The sequence below is a fragment of the Schistocerca gregaria genome, chromosome 1, assembly GCF_023897955.1.
Source record: "Schistocerca gregaria isolate iqSchGreg1 chromosome 1, iqSchGreg1.2, whole genome shotgun sequence".
In the NCBI taxonomy this organism is placed as follows: Eukaryota; Metazoa; Arthropoda; class Insecta; order Orthoptera; family Acrididae; genus Schistocerca; species Schistocerca gregaria.
The window spans coordinates 704,842,068-704,868,607 of NC_064920.1; positions in this window are offsets into that span (position 1 = coordinate 704,842,068).

Genomic DNA, 26,540 nt, shown 5'->3' on the forward strand with positions numbered 1-26,540 from the left:
ATGTGCAGTTCGATGGGACATCCACCATCTCTTTGTACTTCCCGAGAACAGTAGCCAATCTTTTAAGTCATTGCCATGAAGCTATAGAAGCAGCAGAATCTGAAGAGGATGAAATGCGATGGACTGTTGTGTCCGCAGAACACTCGTTTGGTTGATTCCTCCCGTACTTCCGATCTGCCTCTTAGTGTCATTTGCACTGTGAGTTACTGCGGACAAAATGTTAATTTCAGTTCTTTCATCAGTTGCTCTTCTTTGTACTTGTCGTATTTCATTCTCCACACTTCCAGTTTCTAGAATTTTTTTGTAATGTTTGTTGTAAAGACCGATCGTGAGTACTTGTCACGCTCTGGATACTATTCAGCATACAACCACTCCGCTCCACTAATGTTTTGGTAACATTCGCCATAAATTACATTTACTTTTTAGAAAGTCGTAGACCTCGTGAATGACTCACTTTACGAACGAGTTACCTGAGTGCTACAACAGCAAAATACACACTGACTGGCTTCAAGCGCACAGGTAATTACAAGAACCGTACCTGAGTTACATTTGGTTTAAAGGAGCAGACCTTTGTGGAACCGCGTCTCATGACAGCCGGACAGTGATTTGCGGTGTTGTTATCTTGGTATTATTTGATGAAGTGCCATACGTATTATGTAGTTGAACTTCTTTTAGAAGTGTCTTTCAAATGACAAAGAGTAAATTGTATAGTTCCGTTAGAAAAAAACTCGGTGTCGTAATTTGGCGGTTGTTAACTGTAAAAATCACTTGTTAATGCCAGGCAATCCTCAGTTCCGTCAGTAACAGCTTGGCGGAAACCGCAGCTCGATAAATTTAGTTATTCTTGACGTATTTAGTATGCCCCACCAGTGTAGTCAGCCCTGACAGAGTGGCATTGTTGAGCAAGTATTGTTGAGTGTAACTGATAACCGCAGTAACTACTACGTGTTGTGTGACTGCTTCACCGACAAATAAACGTATCTGCAGTAATACTAGATGCGGTAGGAACTGTTGCTGCATTTGGTGGCAGGAAAAAGTTCTTTTTGACGGTTACTTATACCCGTTGTAAATAACCGATATCTATAAGAAACACATCCGCGATTTCTGACATCGCAGACAAACTCTTTAGTTCGTCCTTATAACGTGCTGTAGCAGGCGCCGCGGTTCCCAAGAAGGTCCAGAGCGCCGCCTGTTCCGCTGGACGCGGGCACGTAGCAGCGGCCAACGGCCAGCAGCCTAGCCCTGCGATTGTTTGCCGATACCTCACGACAGTCCCCGTTACTCGTCTGTCATCCGCAGTCACCATCCGTCAACGTTGCCAATTCTGACTCGAGCTGCAATACATCGGCCGGTTTCGACAAGCAATATCGTGTGATTGTCATCAAGTATAACTCTGGTGTCACACATGTGCGAGGTGAGCAAAAACCGTTGGCAACACACATGTAATGGAATTCTTTCTATTTAGAGGAGAAAGAAAATACAATAATACTTCTTGCAAATGTGGAGTTATCCAACGGAGGTTCACCGAATTCATACTCCAGTAAAAAGTCTGAAAGCTAGATTTTTTTTCACCTGCCCGGTTGAATTACTTCTCTAGATACTCCATCTTGTGGTGAGTTGTTCTTTAGAAATGTATACTCCATCCAAATCTCTTCGTAATATACTCCTGGAAATTGAAATAAGAACACCGTGAATTCATTGTCCCAGGAAGGGGAAACTTTATTGACACATTCCTGGGGTCAGATACATCACATGATCACACTGACAGAACCACAGGCACATAGACACAGGCAACAGAGCATGCACAATGTCGGCACTAGTACAGTGTATATCCACCTTTCGCAGCAATGCAGGCTGCTATTCTCCCATGGAGACGATCGTAGAGATGCTGGATGTAGTCCTGTGGAACGGCTTGCCATGCCATTTCCACCTGGCGCCTCAGTTGGACCAGCGTTCGTGCTGGACGTGCAGACCGCGTGAGACTACGCTTCATCCAGTCCCAAACATGCTCAATGGGGGACAGATCCGGAGATCTTGCTGGTCAGGGTAGTTGACTTACACCTTCTAGAGAACGTTGGGTGGCACGGGATACATGCGGACGTGCATTGTCATGTTGGAACAACAAGTTCCCTTGCCGGTCTAGGAATGCTAGAACAATGAGTTCGATGACGGTTTGGATGTAGGGTGCACTATTCAGTGTCCCCTCGACGATCACCAGAGGTGTACGGCCAGTGTAGGAGATCGCTCCCCACACCATGATGCCGGATGTTGGCCCTGTGTGCCTCGGTCGTATGCAGTCCTGATTGTGGCGCTCACCTGCACGGCGCCAAACACGCATACGACCATCATTGGCACCAAGGCAGAAGCGACTCTCATCGCTGAAGACGACACGTCTCCATTCGTCCCTCCATTCACGCCTGTCGCGACACCACTGGAGGCGGGCTGCACGATGTTGGGGCTTGAGCGGAAGACGGCCTAACGGTGTGCGGGACCGTAGCCCAGCTTCATGGAGACGGTTGCGAATGGTTCTCGCCGATACCCCAGGAGCAACAGTGTCCCTAATTTGCTGGGAAGTGGCGGTGCGGTCCCCTACGGCACTGCGTAGGATCCTACGGTCTTGGCGTGCATCCGTGTGTCGCTGCGGTCCGGTCCCACGCCGACGGGCACGTGCACCTTCCGCCGACCACTGGCGACAACATCGATGTACTGTGGAGACCTCACGCCCCACGTGTTGAGCCATTCGGCGGTACGTCCACCCGGCCTCCCGCATGCCCACTATACGCCCTCGCTCAAAGTCCGTCAACTGCACATACGGTTCACGTCCACGCTGTCGCGGCATGCTACCAGTGTTAAAGACTGCGATGGAGCTCCGTATGCCACGGCAAACTGGCTGACACTGAAGGCGGCGGTGCACAAATGCTGCGCTGCTATCGTCATTCGACGGCCAACACCGCGGTTCCTGGTGTGTCCGCTGTGCCGTGCGTGTGATCATTGCTTGTACAGCCCTCTCGCAGTGTCCGGAGCAAGTATGATGCATCTGACACACCGGTGTCAATGTGGTTCTTTTTTCCATTTCCAGGAGTGTAATTACCGATTCACTGCAGATGCACGTTTAGTCTTGAAATCGAATAGTAACGTAATTAATGCATTGAAAGTCATCAGTTCTGATTCGTACCATTAATCTGACTCACATCTGAAACAAAATTCAATACACAGGACTATGTTCTACGCCAGTTAGACATTGCTCATTGAAGTTAAAAGTACGTTTCGTCCTACAGTGGATAGTAGGTAGTAAGCTCTCATAGAAGGCGCATATTTGTCTTTCTGTGGACTTTCAAATCAGATATCTTAATGAGAAGAAATATACACAATATCGTGCACTGTGACATTCTTTCTTTCCTAAATCATATGGGATAATATAGTACTAATTCAGTTGGGGCTCAAATATAACTTTTGTCCAAATTTGAGCTATCCTTGCCAGATGTACTGTTAATCCATGGACCTCGTGCACATCAGTACTGAATCAACAGAGTATTCTTATACCGGCATCCCAATAGATCTGCTTTTTCAATAAATTTGCTGTTGACAACGCGTATTTAACAGAAACGAGCAACTAAAATCATAAAAGGAATACAAGGAAAACGTTCTGAATTTGGGGAGCTTGACCGAGTGAGATGGTGCAGTGGTTAGCACGCTGGAGTCGAATTCGGGGGGAAGACGGCTCAAACCCACGTAAGGTCATCCTGAGTCAGGCTTTCCGTGATTTCCCTAAATACCTCCAGGCAAATATCGGGATGGTTTTTTTGGAAGGGCACGGCCGATTTCCTTGTCCATCCTTGACACAGTCCGAACTTGGGCTCCGTCTTAATGGCCTCAATATCAACGGGGTGTGAAACCTAATCTTCCTTCATTCCTTGGGGGAACTCGTCCATGTTAAATCGTGCGTTACTCGTACAACATACGTTTGCAACTAATTACTCCAAGAACTGTAGGAGTTTTGGGTGAAACGGCATATTTTCAAAACCACTTGTCGATGCTCACGTTTTTTCTCTGTAGAAACGTTTAAAAAAAGCATACAAATGTATTTGTTACTAAAATTTTCGTTGCATTGTTTTTACATACACTAAACACCATGATTTAGATTTTCTATCGTTTTTCCAAATCAATAATAATAATAATGCGAATATACTACTACTATTACTGCTTCTACTAGTATCACAGATATTATTATTAATATCGTTATTGTAGTAATTTGAACCCTATTAACTTCTTATAATATGTATATCACGATAGAGTGACTATCTGCAACTGATCAACCAAATAAAAAATAACAGTATGCTAAGTGAGTCGTTATCACATATGCTTCACTGCACAATCAGACCGAGTACAGCTTTTAATTCGTATTAAGCAGATGTCCATCTTAATCAGCTGCATTTGAAGTGAGAGAAGGACAAAGACAACTCCATTTCATTGCTGACGTCGCAAAATTTCCAGTGACAGTCCGCAGGACGGCGCGTTCAAAGTCGAAGTTTCCAGAGTTTTCTACGTAACATTCCAGCATCCAGCGCCGCGTTCTTGGAGCTTGTATTCAGTCATTCTCGCCAGGGAAAAATTATTGTTTAACACCTAACAGGGAACGAATGGGACATATCCTACTCTCTTCACCCATAAGCGACGGACTTACTAATAGCGTTAGAAACTTCTCTAGCAATGTTCTCATTATTCCAGAAACCTGATCTGTAATCGAAATGAAAACAACGTACACCCTATGGGTGACTAGTCTGGATGTTGATTCTTAGGAGAAGTAAGTTAAAACATCATCCACAGCAATTGCTTTTTACTTGAGAAAAAAGAGTTTATAATTACAAATAAGAACATTACCTATAATCTAGGTTTAACACAAAACTTAAGATTTCAGGTGTAGTGTCATTTGTCAACATATGTTGTGAGTGTTATAAAACATACAGTAAAAATTACAGGAGAAGGTCATGTGGTCAATTTGTAGCTATGACTTGGGTGTAAAGTTGCAACTGAATAACCATTGGAAACCCAAAAATAATTTATAGGGATTATATATTGTTCCAAAAAGATATTTTTCAGCTCAATTTGCAACTATCCTTGGTTCTGCTACTGTTTTGTTATTTTTTATAACGTAGGTTTTTTTCCCATACTCAACAAGCCACCTGACGGTGTGTGGCGGAGGGTACCCTGAGTACCTCTATCGGTTCTCCCTTCTATTCCAGTCTCGTATTGTTCGTGGAAAGAAGGATTGTATGTATGCCTCTGTGTGGGCTCTAACCTCTCTGATTTTATCCTCATGGTCTCTTCGCGAGATATACGTAGGAGAGAGCAATACACTGCTTGACTCTTCGGTGAAAGTATGTTATCGAAACTTTAATAAAAGCCCGTACCGAGCTACTGAGCGTTTCTCCTGCAGAGTCCTGCACTGGAGTTTATCTATCATCTCCTTAACGCTTTCGCGATTACTAAATGATCCTGTAACGAAGCGCGCTGCTCTCCGTTGGATCTTCTCTATCTCTTCTATCAACCCTATCTGGTACGGATCCCACACTGCTGAGCAGTATTCAAGCAGTGGGCGAACAAGCGTACTGTAACCTACTTCCTTTGTTTTCGGATTGCAGTTCCTTAGGATTCTTCCAATGAATCTCAGTCTGGCATCTGCTTTACCGACGATCAACTTTATATGATCATTCCATTTTAAATCACTCCTAATGCGTACTCCCAGATAATTTATGGAATTAACTGCTTCTAGTTGCTGACCTGCTATTTTGTAGCTAAATGATAAGGGATCTATCTTTCTATGTATTCGCAACACATTACACTTGTCTACATTGAGATTGCATGAACGATGCCTGTTGAAAGTGAAGTACCCAGAACACATTATCGGATGTCAATGTAATTTCGTGCACGTGCTCACCATTGGCGGTATATAAATTATTGAAAGTCTGTAAGTGGTAGAAGAGCCAGCAGAGTGAATTGGCCTGGGGGTAGACAGGGAGCAAGAAAAGGCGTCAGGTATTCAGCGACCACTGTGATGGACGTGGTTATGTCAGGTTGGCGTGTGAGGCAGCGTTGTCAGCAGCTGACAGAGTTCAATAGGGGCCTCATTTTGGGTCTCCGTTCGGCCACCTGGTGGAATCGTTTTAATGAATTCAGGGATGACAGTGGCCAAATATTGGACTGCATGGGAACGTGACACAGGTATACATGTTGTCAAGGATCCGATCAATTGCGTCCCCCACAGTAGAGGATCGCCATATTGTACACCAAGCACTTCATAATCCCTTCGTATCAGTGAATGCCATCCAAGACCTAGTAATGGACTGGCTACAACGTTCTGTGTCACTCAGCGCTACCGATCAGAGACTATCACCAACTGAATTAGAGAAATACCAGCGCATGCGTAGGCTGTCGTTAACACCACAATGCAAACGGCTGCATTTAGAGTGAAGCCATAACCGTGAAGCGTGGATTGCTGATATGTGGCGTCACACTGCTGTCAACGATAACTCACGGTTCCGCACTGCGATAGATGAACATTGTTGGCAAGTACGGCGGCGACCTGAGGAAACGTCCAATTTTTCCAATGTTCTTGAGCCGCTCAGTGGCGCTACTCCAGGTGTCATGATTTGGGGTGCAGTGAGAATGTTTTGAGGTCGCGACTGGTTGTGGTTGAGGCAACTCTTATGGCGCAATTGTACGACACGGACGTCCTGCATCCTCATGTGCCATCTCTCATGTGACTGCACTATGGTGCCAATTTTCAATTGGACAATGCTCATCCACACATGGGATGCGCCATATGAAATATCTACGACTTTGAGGTGCGCCCATAGCCAGGAAGATCTGCGGGTTTGTCCTTGATACAAGGTGTGTGGAACTACTCAAAATCTGTCCCAGGGATAGAGCTCAGGGTGGAAAAGGATGCGTTACAATACCCAGTTAAGCAGTTAGTCAAGAATTTTTAATTTGCTTATACTCGTATTTGCGACGTCACGTGCCACTCCCCCTGATGACATCATCTAAGGTCATCAACAACGAATACATGATGTTACAAATGACCTTGTTACGTGCACATATGACGTCCCCAGCGGCCTTGATTGCATGATGTCATTAAAGATGATGGATTGCGAGGAATTTAAAATTTAAGGTTGGTAAATATAAACACACACACACACACACACACACAAACACACACACACACACACACACACACACACACACTTAATTTGGTGGTAAGTTCCTATGTCACCAAACTGCTGAAGTCATCGGTCCCTAGGCTTACGTCAAGGGCAACATACACACCAAAGGCCGGGGGAGGACTCGAACCTTCGACGTGGGTGAGCCGCGCGAACCGTGGCATGGCGCCCCAGACCACGCAGCTATCCCACGCGACCACACACACTGGAGCAAATGGCTCTGAGCACTATGGGACTTAACATCTGAGGTCGTCAGTCCCCTAGAACTTAGAACTACCTAAACCTAACTAACCTAAGAACATCACACACATCCATGCCCGAGACAGGATACGGACCTGCGACCGTAGCAGCCGTGCGGTTCCGGACTGAAGTGCCTAGAACCACTCGGCCACCGTAGCCGGCTATCGCTGTTTTGATGGATGATGATTTACTTATGTCAGATATACAGGGCCAATTTAAGGTATTTAATTAATGATTCCAATCAAAGTATTCCAACCACATGTTTGACATTTGGGTGTAAGCCTAGAGTTGGTCTCTCAATAGAACCATGTGGGATGTGCTCAGAAGTATCCAAGCGACCTGAATTATTTATAAGAAATACGTCACACTCTCTAGAAAAGAATATAAATTGCATAAAAAGACGAAAATACTATCTACTATACTTTCTTACGTGCTTTAAGAAATCGTTTACGGACTGGCTATTAATTGGAAAGTTCATTGTAAGCTATATATCATTTACTATGGAATGTTATAATGTATACATAACATACTCTCCATAAACAGATAAAAACCGACATTTTTTATTCAATGAAATTAACGAATTACTAATGAGTAGTTGTAGAAAATGGTTTTTTATTTTAAATACTTCAAAAAGCAGCCACTGCTTGAACATCCTGGTTCTTTACATCATTAAGCACCTTCACCAATTTCTGATGTTTGTAGTTTGAGCCGAGTACCATGTTTGATTTAAGTCACAGCAGAGCCTCAAATTAACTATTTTCTACATCTGTGTAGTCAAATGTCTAAATGCTCTTTTCAAGTCTGAAATTTTGTAAAAGTACGTCTGGAACGCAGAGAAATGCAATGTTTATGTCAGATATCTCAACGTCATTTTCCACATACATATTTGTAAAATTGTAACCTAAAACATGATTTTCAATTCTCAAGATGCATCATGTTACACACTGGAAAAATGTGTAATGGATGATACTGATAGACAAATATTTCTTTTATTACAAATGAGTGAGGCCTACTTGGGGCTATGTATAATAACAACTTTCAACAAAAATTACAATATTTATCAATCGAAACTAGGGTTACAAGGCGCTTCAGACTTTTATAGCCTGTAATCAACTTTTAAATAACACCAACATGTAATAAAATATGGAGTGTGAAAACACGCACACAACACTGCCAAAGGACAAACAAACTGAGCAAACACCATATTAGGAAAGAAGGATGGAAGGAAAGAAGGAAGAACGAGGATATCTTGACGTTTTTATTGCGTTGTAGCCTTTAAATTGCATGCTTTTTTTTCGAAATACACAACGAGAACGTGTATGTTTGGATACATTACAAGTAAAGACGATGAGAGAAGTAAAACATCTCCACAGAAGATTATGTAGCAAGACAGAGTCAATATCTTAAAAGTATACTGTTTCATAAAAATATACACCATTCGTTGAGTACAAAAAACCTATTTAGCTTCCTTACTGTGCTCTGTCATGAATTTTGTCACCAGTAGCATGTAACACAATTTGTGATATTTGTATTTCTCTCTCTTTTGTAGCAAATTGATTCGTGGTGAATGGATGTGCATAGTGAATAGTAAATGGTGAACATCCTCTGAGTCGTCCCCACACGTTTGTTGAACACTTTAAAAATGTATCTGTACAGAGACAGCCAGTCACCAAGTACTATGCACTCACATGACAGGTAACCATTTCGGTGACCTTGAGCTCAGTGGCGTTATGTTGCTGAACTAGCGTCTGCTGAGCAAATTCGAAATCTGAGGGGTGTCGAAAGGGATGTCTAACACACCGGCGCCTAGTGATTAGCTGTCTCTGTACAAGTACATTTTTAAAGTGCTCAACAAAGGGGCATGGATGGCATCAAGGGTGTTGCTGAGGTGGTAGGTCGTAGAAGGATTCTTCCCGTTTTATACACGAACATGTAAATGTTGCACTCCTCCGTGATCACGCCCCACGAGGGGACGAAACAGGAGGGCTGAAAACGCATAAACACCCTTAGCTGCTTCAGACGAAGTTAAGATTTAGTCGAATGGTTTTTACCAGCCCCTAGTGGTTCCACCCTGTGTATCCGAGCAAAATGTTTGGTGGTGCTACACTCCAAATTCGTCACATCATGTTCAATGAGGTCACAGCCTCAAGATGTTCTTAGAGAGGGGCTAAGTCGTCCAGGCTGAGTGAGGGAGGGAGGGTGGGGCTGTCAACAGTGTCAAAGAATGTCAAGAACCTCTTTCTGTTGTACTTAACACTGCAAGCTGTCGTTTCCGACCGCAAAATGTTTGTAAATGAACGCTCCAACGCTGTGTGTCGTAGTTCTGACCTCTATCGCAAAGCTGTCAAGGAAATTGATGAGGTCTGGGTAAGGGGAGGTACGACACGTCCACGTTTGCACTGGGCAGAACTGACGTGAAATATGGTGCCAATATGACATCATTAATCCACCTTACACTTCACATGAACTTCTGAGCTCTGCCCTTTCTTTTCGCATTTATCGAAGCCTTGCTGTCTGAAGCTTCATAGCCGACATAGGTGACATTGCAGGGCCACACCCTTTTGCGCTGTTGTAGGGGAATATTATGAAATTTGATCTGCAAATTGCGAACCTCAATTGACTCGAACTGTACTTTTTATCGCTGACACGTGAAAATTTGTGCTGGACCCGGATCCGAACCCGGATTTCCCGCTTTGCAAGAGTGGTCACCTTAAGTGGTTGAGCTATCCGAGCACGCACCCAGGAACGACCCAAAGTTCCCCATGTGACAAGTATTCACAAGCCAGCACAAGCATTGTAGAATAACATAATGAGTATTACATACGTCGATTGGTAAGAACGACGGTCACATGGTGTGTGCGGGAGCGTTAGGAGCTGTGGACAAGTGTGACATATGGAAGTTTAGGTCGGTCCTGGAAGCGTGGTCGGATAGCCAAAGCGGGTAAGGCAACCACTCACGTAAAGTTGAAAATCCGTGTTCGGCTCTCAATCCAGCACAGATCTGCATCTGTCACTGATAAAAAGTACCGCTGCGGTCAGTTTACATTCTCAATTTGGAAATAAAATTTAAACATATTAAATGAGCAGCCGTGGATCATCGTGCAGTGTCTGTTCCTTCAGAAAAGCGTATTAGTTTGTAGGCACCTGCAAGTTAAATTTGAAACTAATGCATTGAAGTGGGGGGAAATAACCGGGCTCCAAAAAATAGTGACCGTTTAATTCTTTTGCGCAGCGTATTTTGCAGAAATGCTACTAGAAATGTTAAGAGAACATTGACAGGTTACTGATGACGATTGTCGCAATAGCTTCTGGCGCCACTAGTAAAAGTCTATATTTGTTATCGTGTATTCAAGAGCCGAAATTCAGCCATGCCATTGGTAGAATGTAAGAAGAAGAAAGGAAGTGACGTGGTGCTGGGAAACAAAGCGCTGTCTGCGTGAATCGTGTGCAGGCACGGCCCGGGCCGGAAACAAGGCGAGGGCGCGCCTTTGTGGCGCCGCGCCGCTCCGTGGGCGGCGGAGGCAGTCGCCGGCCCATTTGGTGGAGCACGTGTCCCGGCTGCTGATTCCTGCCGCTTCTGCTGCTGCCGCTGCCGGCGCTACGCTGGGTGTGCCCCGCCCGCACTGCTCACCGCTGTGAGCTGGAATATCGAATCTCTCACGCCTTATGTTGCAGCTACCAATCACTCTGTAGCGAAATATTTTATATTTGCAGAGTTATTGAGAGTCCAGCTGTATTTCACATTTATGTGGCTCTCATAAAATGATTTAAGACAAGAACCAGTGTCTATGCTATACGATTTCCGAATGCTTGTAGTTGCGTAGGACCACCTAAACAGAGCTTATGACGTATTGAGTGTACTATTAAAACGGACAAATCAATGTTTAGTAATTCTTCAAACGGAGCTTGTTGCCCCGTTCCACATTTTTTCCAATAAATTCCGATACAATAGAACTATTTTTGACCCTGCAGAAGTGAATTCCGTGTATTACAAACAGAAGAGAATGGAGCAAGTGGTGTTCATTTATTTATGTATTCATTTTATTTCATGTGTGTCACGTTTGTTTGTATCCTTTCCCGTATGCGACCTTGGACTGTAATGAATGAGATAGTTTGTGATGTAGCAGAAAGCTCTGGTCAGAGATCGTAGCCGGCCGCGGTGGTCTAGCGGTTCTAGGCGCACAGTCCGGAACCGCGCGACTGCTACGATCGCAGGTTCGAATCCTGCTTCGGGCATGGATATGCGTGGTGTCCTTAGGTTACTTAGGTTTAAGTAAATCTAAGTTCTAGGGGACTGATGACCACATATGTTAAGTCCCATAGTGCTCAGAGCCATTTGAACCATTTCAGAGGTCGTAGAATTGCCTGTGTGGAGTCGTTGTGTGGTAGGATGGTACCAACTCCCCAAACGTGACCAAGTTTAGCAAAGATGGTGGGCAAGTCAGGTCACAAACGTCGCGAAGGCTCGAGTATTGGCTCTGTTAGGTTGGCCAACTATCCGCTCCACCACGTATCGAACGAAGAACGGTTAGGCGAGGTGTCCGGTGGAGCACTTGTTCCTGGGTCGCGGCGCTGGACAGACATGAAGACGCAGCTCTCGTTTTCGTAATGTTAACAAAGGTATTGGATTGTTTGAAATCTGCTAAGTAATGAAGTCCAGCTGTTGAAATCAGGTGCGAGATTAGCACTAAACCCCATAAGGATATTTATTTTCAAAATTTATTCGAATTTCAGTAGAACTTTGCGTTTTTGCCTTGGTCAGGCCATGTCTCATGGGCCTTAAGTTCATTGCCACAGTATTGCTCTGTGCCTAACGGAAATTCACTCTTCAAGGTATTTTAATCCGCTCTTTCATTTACAGTAATCTTTTGAGGGATTTTTATTTATTTTCCATATGTTTCCTTTGTGAACTTGCTTTCGCCCCGCATGGTCGGTTGGAGCAACCGCCACAGTGATAAATTCTAGTTTCGTTCTGAAACTGTCTTGTACACGACGAATAATCATACGATAGTCGGCGAGTGTAAAACACGGAAGGAATAATCTTGTGTGTCCGTGTTTTTCTGGTTTCTGTTGGCCACCGAAACTTGGTCACGAGTGCTGAATAGCATTGAAGTGATGATGTTTCTAGTGCTCCGCCATAACTATTTGATTTGTTGGCGATGTTGTGTGTTAAGTAAAATACTTGGTTTAAACTCGTGCCACTAGGAATACTTTTAATTCCCATTGATTTTATAAGAGTTGCGAAATACTCTTCCACCCTGACCTAATTTTGCTTGTAGTGTCTTTGATGAACTTGTTCTGAGTCACCTATAGCAATTGAATGTAATAAGCATGGGTTTAGGTATAATTCTGTATGAAATTACATTTAAGCCAAGTCTGCGCTCCCTTCTCCCATTCCATAATGACGTGGCGAAACTGAACCATGTTAAGTAGAGAGACAAGTTGTGATGATGTACATTACAAGAGAAACAAGACTATTTGTTGAAATACCAACTGTACTGAATAAATATCAATTAATCTCTACCCTCGACTGATTATTTTCTCCCTCCATCATAAAGAATAGGTGAAAGTCAGTACCATATTTGAATTCTGGGTCATGAAAGCAAATAAAAGTTATATACTGTCTATTAACCCCTGTATAGGTGCCTGTGGTTCAAAAAAATATTGCGTTATCCGTTGCGTTCAAATATTTACCGGTTGATTAAAACCTTCCGCTAGAAATTATTAATACCCGGAAACAACCCGCAGGGGCTCCTAATTTCGTGGACCACACGAATTTAAGAAACCTTTTACTACAGACGGTAGCTTGCAGGAGCAGTAGGACATGACAAAGCGACGATAATCTTCCTGCTTTAGTGGAGTTTTACCACCACCAGTACTGGAAGATTACGTTGCAGTCTGAACCGGCAAGAAGCATTCACCTTAACAGGTCAGCGAATCTGCTCAGCCTTCGCTCCACTGTAGTACATATTTAAATGTAACAAATGTTACTCTAGTATAAGACACTACTTAGGCACTTTTAAGAAATCGGGGTTAAAAGTCATAAGACTTGTGCATAACGCACAAGAGAACTAACCGTCGTGCAACTGCGTCAGAGAAAGGAGTTAAGGCCCCAGACGTAAAGTCTGTCCGAACTATAATGATTATTATAGCAGGCAGCTGAAAACACTAATTGGCTTCATCGTAAAGGAAAAAGACATGAGTGACAGCATCAACAGCCGAAGGTTGATTCTGAAAAATTTATTGTCCCACTCTCTCCAATTCTGCTTCCTCAACTGAAATAGCTAGACATAATGCATAATTATAAAAATAGTGAAACAGATATATATATATATATATATATATATATATATATATATATATATATATATATATATATATATATATTCAATGGAAACAATTGATTCGAGATACCTTGAAAATCAGTGGCCTCCGATGTACACGTATGGTTCATTAATGCAAAAGGAAGTCAACACTGGCATAGAAATACGCAGCAAAATTTTCTCTTTCTAACAAACTTTAGCAACACAACACTCAAGGTTTGAAGGTGAAGTTGAAGCCACCAGTTAGTTAACCAATTACTTGCACACAATTGCCGAAGCAGTTATATATAGTGATACCAGAGCAGCAATATAGACAGTTATCAACGCAAGAGATCGAAAAATTGATCAAGTTAAAGAAATGAAGTAGTAATTAAATATTTACATCAGAACAACAGGACAAGTGCAGTTCAGTGGATACCACCTCACTGTGGCTTAAATGGCAATGAAAAAGCAGATTTTTCTAGCCAAAAAGGGCAGAAAGAAATAGAGGTTGGAAAAACTAAAATGTTGTAGTTTGCAGTGATACTTATTATGAGCAATAAACTTCGAGAAGAACTGAAACAATCCAATAAGATGTTACGCGAGGGAAAGATGTGGAAAAACCTGACCAACGATTCACCAGTGCCTGGTGTACCTGACTACTGGACATGACCGACCATCTGCATAATATGTCCATCCTGCCATCTCCAGAATTCCTTCTGTTTACAAGATTAGTTCGAGCATCAAAAAATAACACTTCAAAGAGTGTACAGAATTGATTCTAATTCTGACGTAACAACATTGTTTTTGGAAGCAAGAAAGCGATTGGCAAAATGTCAAGTGCCACAACATTAAAATGATAATAATGATTACCATTACTATAACAATTTTTCCTTTATGAAGAAACGTGCTTCAGTGTAGCGATATAAGTGTTTGGTGGTCTTTAGGAGAATAAAGGAAATGCCGTGACTCAGACGCAGCACCTACAGACTTCTAGTCTGCCGCCTTAGCCGCGTTCTATTGGAATCAGTCCAGTAATGTATGTCACTTCTCCTTTAATAGCAAATATTCCGTAAGAAAATGTGCCCTTGAAGTACTCCTCCGCCCCCCTCCCCCTTTCTTGACGAGAGGGAACAAATCGATGTGATCCAATCGATGTGATTACCAAAAATCTTGCGCAAAGGGGGTGGAGCGTGCCGGAAACCGTTGTTATATATACAACCGAAGCCACTTTATAGTGCTGTAGATTCCTAACGGTGTATCGCTGATACATAACAGCCACACTCGGTGTTGGAAATTTGATCCTTAGCTGCGATTTCTCAGTTGGACATACCGGCGGTGTCAACAGGGTGATCAATCTCATTTTCTGAACTTTTGCAGCCGACTGCTTTGGGAACACCATTACTTTCCATATAACCTGCGCTCACCTTTTATATCTGTGAGGTTGGATCAGGTCACAGGAGTCAGTGTAATTTCCTATAGCTTTCAAATCGTGTTGTCTTCTGTTCGTCAGTGAGAAAGTTCAGCGCAAATTTTTACAAGGACATGTGTTTACTGTGACTTCTGGACTGACGATGTTAATATTATCTTTCATGGTACCCAGTTGAGCAGCAGAGGGTAGGAGGAGTCGGGGCAGACCAAGGAGAAGGTACCTGGATTCGGTTAAGAATGATTTTGAAGTAATAGGTTTAACATCAGAAGAGGTACCATTGTTAGCACTGAATAGGGATCGTGGAGGAATTTTATAAGGGGGCTATGCTCCAGACTGGACGCTGAAAGGCATAATCAGTCTTAAATGATGATGATGATGATGATGATGGTACCCAGTTCTTGTGATGTCACTCTCAGAGGGCTTATTTGCTAGACCCTATTGCATTTTTAGATGTTATCCATCGCGAAAATTGCTAACGGCAGACCCAAATATATGTAGCAATAGTCTTGTTGGTGCTATGCAAGCAATTGAAACAGTTATAAAAATGTTTTCTGGTAATGGTAGATCTACATCAATCATCTACAATTACCATAAATTTGTTGTTGCATGTTGAAACAGGCTGACTACCTACACTCTACGACAAAAAAGAAACAGAAGCATCACGAAGGAGTTATCCAATTTGGTCACAAATTGTATGAGAATTGTGTAACCATCCCAGAGCGAGTCCTTGCAGCGGATGGGGCAACTAGCTGCGCACTGTGCGAAAGCTTGTTCGCGAGCATACAGCGGGAGGCGGCACATGAAATCTGTCAAAAACTGTAAGTTTATTACAAAATTTTCAAGTTGTTTATAAGAATTTTGAAAGACGCCGTGAATTTCAACGTAACTGTGTGTTTGGAAAGGGTAATTGTTTATGGCTATAGAAATTTCACCAACATAAACAAAAGTCTTTAACGCATCACAGATTTCAGTGATATGTTCTGTCAAACACAATTAACATCCTCTATAAAGATAAATCAGTAAACAGTGTAATCATTGTACACTGACGTCTGGACTGACAAACAGAGAAACTCTTAGCCAGGTAAGTGCCGTGACTAAATACAGTACTAAATCAGAGTTTTTTACCTACATGCAATATGTATAGACCACTGTAATCTGATTCTGTAAAAGGGAAGTCTAGGCGTAGGTACCACTCACAGACACACTGGTTTCTGTGTCTGCCGCCGCCCTTCCTTCTCCTGTGTTGCATTTCGATGATTTTGCGGTGGTAGCTGTTGTGGTTGTGCAGCCATGAGGGTCTTGTCCATATAACATCGTGGGGGTTGACTTAATCCCTTCTGTCTCTTTCGCATCAATCTATTTTTCAAATTAGAGATGGGTCTGTTAACGCTCTCGAGCTTCTACGAATGTTCCCCAATATTAATGAATGTTTTCTAATTTTCTATCGAGTGGTCGTCAAATTGTGGCCCGTAGACCGCATGCAGTGTGTATGAAATGTCAGACCGGCCCGCGGTTTTCAGCCCTATTGTATAATAAATGTAACAATTTTGCTCAGCACTCAACAGCAGAATCCAAAAAAGTCAACTAACGTTAAATCATTCTTAAGAGTGTATTTTTATTGCTCAACAACAAACAAAAAGATATGCCAGCCAGCTAAGAATTGTTTACGACTTACGTCAGGAGAGAGTGGTATGCAGTGCGGCCATTGCGGGGTTAATAGAAATGAGGGGGGGGGGGGGGGGGGAGGGGGCGGGGGAGTATCTCATTGTTTCTCTTCCTGTGCTGATAACTCTCAAGTGAGTACAAACTAACATCAATCAACTGCTATCATATAAATGTCAAACGAAAGTAATATGGATTCATGAAAGCGCATTATAGAGACAGTCATCCACAAATGTGGTAAATGTCTGTAGCATTTGATATGAAATGAAATTAAGGCGGTTGTCAAGCAATGTAATGAAGAAAAGAAAAACGACACTCAAAAAATTTAGTCAACACTAGTGATCGTGTGACGTGTTGCAATTAACGTTATTAATTACTATTCATGTGGGTTACAAATTAATGGTAATATCGGTAGAATAAGGCGTGGTAAAGTAGCCAGGATGGGAAAAGTGACCATTTCACATTTGTTTCCCTGAACAGTGCTGCTGCCTGCCGGTAAGTGGGCAGACTAGTCCTAACATACATCGTCACTGTTGTCAGAGTAAATGATAGGGTGAAGCTTGTACCGTAGTTTTTCTACAAAAACCTTTTTTGCTTTTGACTCATCTAATATGAGTCATGTTAACTCACTGGTATGGAGAGTAATAATTTTTTACAGTACCTACGTTTAAAAAATGTTTTTAGGCCTACAAATGTAGTTCATTGTTATTTATTTCAGTTTGATAGATTCTTCTGTGGGTCGCTAATTCTGACATGTTGTCCCATTGGGAAAAGTGACCACATTATTCATTGGGAAAAGTGGCCAAGGCTTTTCATCGCAATAAGAACTAATTATTTATTACTTACCAGAAATGCGATAACACAACAGAAAAAAGTGACTTGTGAACCCTTTCACGTACAAAACTATTTTCCGCCATTCTATCCCTTTGTGACAACTTTGACTTCTACACACACACTTCGTATCTATTCTGTTATATTTTCCCTAATGCAAAAGTACGATTGAAAACGGTCTACCGCAGCCGCTTCGTATTTTTTCAGATACTAGCGCTTGTTGATGCCTGGCTAATGTGCCCGGAAATCAGAACAACAAAAATGCGAGCTTGTAGCGTCGGTAAAGGCCACTGTACCCACTTGGTACGGAAATTCGTTCCCCATGTTCGCCTCCAGAAAATATGTTTGTAGTTTCAATATGTTTATTTGCTTTTCACTTGAAAATATTGTGTGTAGTACCGTATGATGTTCAAAATGTGTTAGTGGTAAGCTTCTATCAGCAATCTCCCTTCCTGTATGGCCCGAGATGTCCTACAGTGTCTATATTCGCACTTAGGCAAAAATGTTTGACGACCACTGTTCTACAGAATTCTCGAATATTTTAGGATACAAGTTGGTAACAGCACACAATGTATTTATCTACACCGCGACAAAATCGTCTTAACCATACAGTTGTGCATGTAGAAAAGACAGAACAACAACTCAACGAAAAAGAGCGTCCACTTATACAGAGAACTACGTAAACGAAAAATTGTTTCGTGAGTGAACAAGTTGAGCGAAAAAAAAAATGATGTAGTTGAACAAATAAATCGGCGAATACATAGTATGATATCAATGTAATAAAAAATTCCATTGATACAATGTTGAACTAAGACAAAAGCGTAAAATTCCAGCAGAATTTGTAATTCGCTCAATGTTCCCTCAATGCTTCTAAGAAAATTACAGAAACGTAAATATTTCACATAAAAGAAAAGGCAAATCAGTGCTCATAAAACGAATTCCACTCATCTCAACTAATTTACCAACTAACTGGTAACATTAGGGTACAGTGTGACTATTATTGAAGCACAAAGGTAACTGCTCGTTTGTATGGGCAACAACACACGGCTTGTTCCTGTTTCGGACAACCATAAAGCTTATTCGTCTTTGTGTCCGAAAGCAAAACAACTTATGTAATTCGTAACGTCCCCATACTACGAACCCTTTTAATCATACAGTGATATAAGAAAAGAAATTAATGGAGCAGCCTTCAATGGAGACAATTTTCAACTATGTTTAAAACTATCTAGCTTAGTATTTATATAGAACAAAAATAGACGTTTCGATTCTGGCATGTATGTATACACGAAGTTTCTAGCACTAGGTGACACATTATTATTGCGAAAAAGCACTTGTCACTTTTAGAGTAAACAAGGTTGTTGTATAAAAGTTTTATTTATTAACCACAAGTGCGAGAGGTCACGACCTAAATTAAATTCTTTTGTCTTAAAGTTTTAGCACCAGCAAAGAGCAGGGCCTCATCGGGTGTTTTCTGCCAAGAAGAAAGTGACAACAAGGAAAGAGGCAGAACTTTAATTAATTTCCAAAGAAGTCCGATTGCCTTCACGTAGAATTGTAATCCTGAGCCCGCAAGTAATATGATAAGTTTAATATAACATACATTGGATTAATTAGATATTATACTAATGAGATCATTAATTGTACTGGCGCTGCAGTCTGGAACCGCGCGACCCCTACGGTCGCAGGTTCGAATCCTGCCTCGGGCATGGATGTGTGTGTTGTCCTTAGGTTAGTTAGGTTTAAGTAGTTCTAAGTTCTAGGGGACTTATGACCTCAGCAGTTGAGTCCCATAGTGCTCAGAGCCATTTGAAGCCATTTATTGCACAAAGAGAAAGAAAAAGGCCGCGGAAATGGTGATATTCAGACAGCAGAGAATAATACGGCGATATCTGATTACCTCAGCAGTTAAGTCCCATAGCACTCAGAGCTATTTGAATCATTTAAGCAGATGCCAGAATGAGATTCATGAGAAGAACCTTAAGAAAATGGCCCCGAAGGAAGTGGCTTATAAGGCCCCTGTTCGACCATTTCTTGAGTATTGTTCATGGCTCTGGGATCCTTACCATATACGATTGACAGAAGAAATAGAGAAGATCCAAGGAAAAGCGGCACGTTTCGTCCCAAGATTTTCTAGTCCACGAGAGAGCGTTACAGAGGTGTTCAATGAAGTCCTGTGGTAGACGCTACAAGAAAAGCCTTGAGCATCACGGAGAAGTTTAATATGACATTTAGGAAGAACACTGGTGCCTCCCTGGAAAAGTCGAACAACATATTACTTTTTCCCACATATATCTCGCGAAATTACCACGACAAGAAAATTCGAGAAATCTATTCGCGAGTGGAACAGGGAAGGAGGGATCAGTTAATGGTACGAGAAGTAACCGCCGCCACACACCATTTGGTGGCTTGCCGAGTATGATACAGGTGCAGCAGACAGTTTCCTCGAAACTAATAGCCTCGCAACAATTTCCTAGCAGCATACAACCACACTACATTGACGTTACTCCAATTTAAATTCTGCGCCCCGAGCGAGGTCATCAGTAATAAAACATTCGGTTCGTATTCAGGAGGGTGGAAGGTTTTACACCCGTCTGGCTATTCCGTTATTTTTTAAATCACTTAAGACAAGTGGCCGGGTACTTCCTTTGAAAAAGACACGTCCGATTCCTTTCCACATTATTCCTCAATCAGAGCTTGTGTTCCTTCTTATCTAAAGCTGTCGTCGTAGAGAAGAGTTAAGCCCTAATCGTTTTTCTGACTTGTAAACGTCTTTCAGAAACAAGAAGTCTTCGTACTGAGCATTTTGACAATAGAAATCTTGATACACGAGGGCTATTTTTTTCCAGCTAAATCTCGGTCGTGAAATGGAAACCACAGTGAAAGTGAAAAATATTGTATCTGCAACATTTTAGTTACACCTTCCACCTACTTCTCCACATAGTCACCTCTCTGACAGAAACAGTTGTAACAGCGTGGTACCAACTTTCCAACACCCTCATCAGAGAAAGCAGCTGCCTGTGATTTTCACCAATTCCCTAGAGCGGTGTGCAGCTCGTTCCCTGTGCCAAAATGCTGTCCTCGTATCCAGCGGTTCATGCGAACGAAGAGATGAAAATCAAACGGAGCGAAGTCCAGACTATATGGTGGATTATCAAACACTTCCCAACGAATACGCTGCAGGATCCACTTCGTTGTATTGGCAGTGCGTGGCCGAGAATTGTCATGAAGAAGGAAATGCACGACAAAATGGTTCAAATGGCTCTCAGCACTATAGGACTCAACTTATGAGGTCACCAGTCCCCTAGAACTTAGAACTACTTAAATTTAACTAACCGAAGGACATCACACACATCCATGCCTGAGGCAGGATTCGAACCTGCGACCGTAGCGGTCGCGAAGTTCCAGACTGAAGCGCCTAGAACCGCTCGGCCAACAGCGACCGGCAAATGCATGACAGTTACGTTATGTGGGTTGGATGAAATCAGGTGAAACCCTCAGCAAGCGCCTCACACTTGGCGGGAGACGGTACTGATTCTGGCATCTTACCCCTTAGAATTCAAAAGTGCGACGTGACGCTGTGACAGGTATACTACAGACACTGCGCAGCACATCTGCTCGAAGCTTCAGCGTATATTCACTGTGATTTTAATTTAGCGACTGGTCGGAGGTTAAAAAAAGAACGTAATAACAGTCAATTTTGTGGTTGTCACGAGATGAAAACTTTATTAATGTGCTTTCGACAAGCGTGCGTGTTGTGACACGTGCTACTGTCACATATTACGAAACTGTAGCCGTAGAACCTGCACTGCACCCCCGCCACTAACTACAGATATGTGGTCACCCGTTTTCGCAGCGCCAGGAATTGTAAATTAGTCTCTTCATGAAATTATCATTACGTTGCCTTTCTCAATCATGTACTATTCCCAACTGTAATAGTACGATTAGTCTCATTTGTTACTATGGTAACTCACAAGATTTTTCTGTAATATCTAACCACCAAACGCTTTCCGTATACTTTATCGTTGGAATAGCTAGTAATCATCTTCTAATACCAGTACTTTGCCAACACGCACGACTAGAGCAGACTGTCTCCAGATACTGCTGCAACACTACCAGAATTACGTTCCTTAACAGCATGCAGTGGCGCACTGTCGTCTTTCCTGCTGCCTTTTTTGCTACACCAAGCCCTTTTTCGCATGCGTCCCGCACGCTTGAGCAACATTGTAGAATGGTTCACACCAGTATTGTGTAAGCAATTACAACATAGTAACCCTCCCCAAGCTCTCCATATGCCGGAAACTTTATGTGTGCACCCTCATAAAGTCTCAAACAAAGGAAATCATAAAAAAACTGTCCACCTTATTACAGATTCTGCACCCTTTCCTAATGGCCAATCCACGGGTGAATTTATTCCAGAACTGTAAACTTTACTTCAAGTTTCTTTAAATTTCAGTTGCAAATTAGTAGCTTAATAAGAATTGCAAGGGAAAGGAGAGCCTGAGGTAGTGAGGAGCTGAAATCCGGAGTCGGATTTCAGTGGTGTGGTGTGCGTACTGTAAGACCTCCGGTACACACACCATCAGATTATTTGACTTGTCGCTCAAACGAAGTAGGCGAGTGTCAGAAATGTCTCGTGGTCTTATAGTGGCGTGTTTATCTTCTGCCGTTAGGTCAGACGATAGAAATGCCACTTGCATGCTTAGAGTAGCAGACTGGCGGTGACCAACTTTAAATAGAACTTGATTAATTTTCACACACATTTATTAAAATATTAAATGCATAGATATTACGTAACTTGATTCTGGATGCTGTTTACAACTGACAATCTGAAGTTCCTTTGGTCTTGGTACGTTAATCTTATTCTCACATATCTCTGATACTTGACAAAATGTCTATACATCTCTCTCCATGGCTATGTACAGAAATATGATAATGTTATTAGGCGCAGACTGAAACTTGATTACAGACAAATGCAGACTATCGCATACTAATGCAGACTAATGCAGACTGAGTAATCGGAGATCTGTACACTCGTTATAATACCTCGTGCGTTCAGGTATCACACGAGTGTGATCCACGAGGAGAAAAGGTTCTACGTTAGCAGCAATCTCATTGGCTGCGTTAAATATTAATACGCGGATTGGCGGAAGCAGAATTTGGTCCGTCTCTAAGACAGCGCCATCTCGTAGTGCGGAGATGGACGAGCGCTGCGCCTGCGCTGTTGTGCATAGCGGGGCGCGCTCTAGTGGGAAAGTTGTGTACGCGGTGACTACGCGGAACTATGTACACAACAAGTGGCAATGGTGTTACGAAAAGCTGATTACTTGCTCACAACGGCGCGAACCGTTAAAAATACGCAAAGTTTCAAATGGCTTCGTTTTCTTCCTCGTGAAGCCGCTAGGACGCAGAGACGACCGGTTTTTTGCGGTTGAAACTGAAGCAGAATGTGAAACCACTGTCAGCAAAAGATTTGGTCGCTTCCCCGTATCACATCAGGTAGTCCGTGAGCACTGTCTCTACCCATTGTTGGCAGTGACCATATTTTCGTGTGGTCAGATGATAAGTAATGATCTGTGTCTCCGAGCCCATACAGTCCGAGCACAGCTACTCCGACCACATTTTGTTTTGATTCCATCCAGACCGACGACTGCCACCAGACGACGTCGACGCAAACACCTGTTCCTCGCAGCAGATGACACTTTGCAGCTACTCACTGTTTGTCTGTTCATTACTTTGAGCAGCTCGGCGAAAGGTCGCGATCTCATTGTTTCAGTACTCTCCCTCAGCCATGGCAAAAGCTATTCGTGAAATCTCTAGTAAGTTCACTACTGATATTGTTTTTTTTTAATTTTTTTAATTTATCTCTTTCTTAAATCGAAGATAAAGTTGAGACTCACTATGTCTCCAGGAAAATGTTATTACGACGTTGGTTTTGTTTAAACAACTTTGTACCTCTTATGTAGACACTATTAATCCCTGGTTAAGGTCGGCACGCTGAGTTGCTGTGTATTACGAACACGTCAGCAAGGGCTGCTGTCGGCTCATGTTTGTGATTTTCTACCATTAGAATTTATCTCATTGTTTTCATATTCTTGTTGTAACCTCTACCCATTTCCCTCAGTCACCTAATTAATCTGGAGCTACCTGTAAGTAGATACGAAGCTGGTGCTTTCCACTGGTGGAATTTACAAGGAAGGTAAATTGGCGTGTCAACTTCACATACCCTACAGATTGGAGCATGCTCTTCATAAACTGCCCGGTGGAGGTGCTCCCTAAGTGTTGTAAAATGATACACAATCTCGTTTGTAGACTGACTGCATTTTCGCAGCATCTTATCAATTAAATGACGTTTGCCGCCTGATTCACCCACAACCTAGCCCACTTAACTGTTCCGTTTCATAATACCTCAGATTCTTACTCTCTAATATTTGTCGCAGTTTATTTAGTACTATGGTACTCTGATCTGTAGCCTTAGGGTATTAAATGATCTGGTTCTGTGTGTATAATTTTATATGTCTGATCACTTAAAACAAGTTCACAATACTTGTACCACTTCGAAATCTCATCCGGCTGTATATTTTTGTAACATTTCTTCCGGCAGTATTTCATTATAGAGAACTGAGTGAGTCATCTACAAAAAGTCTAAGCTTACTATTAATATTATCTACCAGGTTGTTAATATCTACTCAACTAATGAACAATAAAAGGTCCTGACATATATTGCATATGTCATGCGAATAAGAACAAAATTTTCTTTTCTGTGATAGCATGCAACTCGTTATAACTGGTTTGATATTAGTCATATCATTATTGTGTATTTATTCGGAGCTACGTAATTATAACAATGTTGTGACAGATTTTGCCGCAAGGAGACAGTTTATTTCCGATTATTGCATTTTGTTTAGATTATCGCTTCCATCCATACACACATTACGGCAGTAAAAGGAGCTTCAGCCGCACAGTTGCGTCAGGTACGAAAGAGCATTATCATTATAGTTTGTTACCTCTACACAAACTACCATCTAACTTTGTGGTAGAATTTTGGGTTCTGATTGCAGCAAGCAAGACCCCAATGATAAAACAAAGGAAATAGAGCCAAGGGACGTTTATTAAATTAAAGCACTGGCCACGCAACAGATTCTGTTCTTCCATGCGAATGTATTCCGGTGTTGATAGATAGGCTCGCGCCTAAAGACATGTGAAGCGTGCTCGGTCAGGCTGGAACCAGATTTTACTGCCTACAGCTTGTACAATTCAGCAGCGACACATTATACAACCCTGCTGAAGCATTTGGGACGTATATGAAGAAGGACTTGGTAGAGTAAGAAAAACAGCAGGAAAGAGGAAAGTGTGCCACAGCTCTGGAACCACGTGACCGCTACGGTCGCAGGTTCGAATCCTGCTTCGGACATGGATGTGTGTGATGTCCTTAGGTTAGTTAGGTTTCAGTAGTTCTAAGTTATAGGGGGCTTATGACCTCAGCTGTTAAGTCCCATAGTGCTCAGAGCCATTTGAATAATTTTATGCCACAGCAGATTGTTAAGGAATGTCCGATCTTGCGGATTGGGTTCTCCGATATGCGAATGGCTCTAAGATTTCTTAAGTAATAAAATGTAGTTGGCTGCACTGGATGACGAGTATCCATAAGAGACACGCGTATCGTCAGTAGTCCCCAGAGAAATGTGATAGGACCAGTTCAGTGGACGAGCCTGCGATACATGGTCAGTTGTATTTCTCCACTCCGCTACGAGAACGACGACTTCCATATTTGGACACACATTGCACTGTTTGTAGTCCAGCGTCAGAATTAATCTGTTTCTATTTCGGGAACGTCCGAAAAGAAATAGGTAGCACCGCTCGTACGGAGACATATGCGACATAGTCGTTTTTCCATCACTCAATTTTCGAGTGGCATAGGTTCAAATGCTTCAAATGGCTCTGAGCACTATGGGACTTAAATCTGAGGTCATCAGTTCCCTAGAATTTAGGACTACTTAAACCTAGCAAACCTAAGGACATCACACACATCCATGCCCGAGGCAGGATTCGAACCTATGACCGTAGCGGTCGCGCGGTTCCTGACTGATGCGCCTAGAACCGCTCGGACACAGCGGCCAGCAGTGGCATAGGAAAAGGAATGACAAGCAGTGGTACAAGGTACCCTCCGCCATGTACCGTTCAGTTGACTTTGCGCAATACATATGTAGATGTAGAACTTTAACTCAGGGTAGTGAGATACGGGAATACTGAAACGTGAATACGTGATACAATGAGAAGTACCCTGTGCTTCAGACGACAGGGTGTGTGGTCTGCTGAAGGGCTCGTTTAATGTGGCAGTAAGTGCACAGCGCGCCCGTTGGCTGCGGGTGCAAAACGTGTGACGCTGGAGTGCCGAGGACACAGGCGGGCGCGTGGCTTGCAGCGGTGATTGACGGATAATGAAGGGGAAGGGCAGCGGCGGCGCGGTGGTGGGTTTACGGCCACAGCTCGGCCGATGTAATCAGGCGCCGGACGCAACCCGCCGCGCGGTGTAGTCGCCATGGAGCGAAGCGGTGCGACGCGCCAGCGCAGGCACTTCCTGACCGCCGGCGACACAGGCAGCGCCACGAGTGGCGGAAACTGCCCGGCGGTTGCATCCGGGAAATAAACCCAACTCACCCAGGTAACACGGCACGGTGTTGATCCGCTGTTGGCAGTGTGTGTGTGTGTGTGTGTGTGTGTGTGTGTGTGTGTGTGTGTGTGTGTTGTGATGTAACAAAATAAAAGTGATATTGTTTTTCAATGGAAAAGTTGGAATTTGAGATTTCGCTTACTGTTTTATCAATCACAATTGGCGTAAGAATCATAGATTGA